Below are 2,572 nucleotides of genomic sequence, written 5' to 3'. Positions count from 1 at the left end.
TTCCTCCCAGGTCATAAGGAATTCTAAAAACAACAAGCAGACCGACAAAAATGACGATGGTGATGGCGCGGAACTTACCTGCAGCCTCTGCCTGCCATCTCCCGCTTCTCCCCAGGTCTCAGTGCAGATGACTCCTGCCTCCTGCCTCCTGCCTCCTGCCCAGGGCGACTTCCTGCCTCCCCGGAGTGGCTCAGGACCCCCGTTCTGTGTTCCCACAGTTGACAGCACTTTTCCTTCGTGCACTTTGCTGCAGTTTGCAGTGACAGCGTCTGCGACTACAGCACTGACGCTGGTCCCTCCCCAAGGGCAGGCCTGAGCCCATTCTGTTCACCATTGTGTCCCCCAGTGCAGGAGCCAGCACAGAGGGGCCACGCAGCAAAGAACTGCTGAATGAATGCGTTACCACAGGACCCGCTATAAAAGTAAAGGGAACTATAAGACCAGATGGTAAGCAAAATAAACAATAAAACAATAAAACCAGAGAACTAAGAGAGCTAAAATCATGTAAGTATAAATGTTTAATAGCTCAAGAACTGGATATCAAGGTAACTTCTTTTTAAGATAAGGAAAGCTGAAGGTGGGAGTCAGTAGCGGAAGAACAAAAGGAGGGAATAAAATAGTTAAAACGGGCAGTAGAGAGACTGGCTCCAGCTCTGACGTGTAGGAAGCCTGGAAGCCATCACTTACTTAGAGCAAGAAACAGCTGAACAAGCTCAGAACCCGGGGATGTCCTTGGCCCCCTCACAGAACAGATTGTGGATGAGCCACCACCCCGAAATCTGGAAGGACGGGTGAATGCAGGCCTGGGGCAGAAACCGTGGAAACCTCGAATGAGTGGGGGAGGATGGGAACACCCCAGTGGTGACTTTGCTGAGTTGCTGGAGGTTGAGTGTGGAAGCTTGAGAGTGAGAAACCCTGGGGCCATCCTCCCAGGGGTCCGTCACACTCTTGTGGTTCAAACCTCCAGGAAGCCTACAGGTTCTCACAAGTGAAGATCCAAGAAAGATCCCCGTTGGCTCTGCAAGGGGGAGCAGAAGAGTCATCCTTGTGGAATCTGCCCAGCGTGTTCTCCCCAACGCAGGCTTGCTCCAAGGCCTGCCCAGGCTGGGGAGGTACTTCTTCCACCCCAGCCCCCTTTAGCCTTCCTGTCTCACCCAAGGGGAAAAGAAAAGCTACGTCACTGGAGGAACGCTTGCGAAGGTCATAGCCCCTAAAAACGGAGACTCCATCGTGGGATGACCGGATGCTTTCCTTCCCCCACACCTCACCGCCACACACACAGGGCTCCGGTGCTGTAACCCTGGGTTCCAGCTGAAAGGGCTGCAAGACGTGGACCCTTCCTGAGGAGTAGGATTTAGGGAAGCCCCAGGTCAACAGGGGAGACACCAGCAGGGACGTTAGAGGAGCCGGAAGCGTCTGGCACCCTCAGCTGCAGCAACCAGTCAGCACAGCCCAGCCCAGCCCTGTACGTCCTCAGGCTGCAGGCCTGCTCACCTTGGTCCTGTTACCTGGCACGGCATGTCTGGTCTCCACAAAACATTGCAAAGCCTGTAAAAAGGGAAGAGAAAAATACAGAGAGAAAGTAACCATCTGAGCCAGACTTAAAGATGACACAGATGTTGGAATTATCATAGAAGGATTTAAAATGACTATGATTAATGTGTTAAGGGCTGTAGTGGAAACAGTGGACAACATGTAAGAACAGATGGGTAAATGTGGCTGCAGGTGCAGAGTTTCACGTGTGCAGGATGAATACGTTCTGGAGATTGAATGAGCGGCTTGATGATTGTGTTTAATAATACCGTATTGCAGACTTAAAACCTGCTAAGAGAGCAGATCTGAAATGTTCTCATCACACACAAATACCAAAAGGTAACCGTGTGTGGTGCTGGCTATGTTAGTTAGCTTGATAGTGGTAATCATTTCACAGTGTGTAGGTAGAGCAAAACGTCATATTGTAACACCTTAAATAGATATGATTTTTATTTGTCAGTTATACCTCAATAAACTTGGGGAAAAAAAGAATAGATGGGTAGGTAGAGAAATGAAAATGCCATAAAAGAAAATGCTAGAAACGAAAATCACTGAAACAAAAATGGTGAAAGCCTTTCCCGGACTCCTCGGTACATCGGGCACGGCCCGGGCGAGTCAGGGAACTTCACAGTGGGTCGGTGGAAACTTCCCAAACTGACATGAGAAAAACACAGTTGGAAAACAAGCAGCAAAACAAGTCAAATCAAAACAGCATTCAACAACAATATCAAAACGTGTCATATATGTATAGTTGGACTATTAGAAGGAAAAGAGATTAGAGCAGAATAAATATTTCAAGTAATAAAGGCTGAGAAGTTTCTGAAATTAATGTCAGAACCAAACCAAAGATCCTGGAAGCTCAGAGAACACCAGGTGGGAAATATACCAACAGACATGGCCGGACGTAGCATAGTCACGCTGTGGAAAACCAACGGAGAGAGAGCCTTGGGAGAAGTCGGGGAAATCACCTGACTTGTGCAGGAACAGGGATAAGAATTCCAGGGGAATTGTCACCAGAAACCACATACGCAAGAAAAGA

The sequence above is a fragment of the Mandrillus leucophaeus genome, unplaced genomic scaffold (genome assembly GCF_000951045.1).
Source record: "Mandrillus leucophaeus isolate KB7577 unplaced genomic scaffold, Mleu.le_1.0 Scaffold232, whole genome shotgun sequence".
Taxonomy (NCBI): domain Eukaryota; kingdom Metazoa; phylum Chordata; class Mammalia; order Primates; family Cercopithecidae; genus Mandrillus; species Mandrillus leucophaeus.
This window is presented reverse-complemented; position numbering follows the sequence as displayed.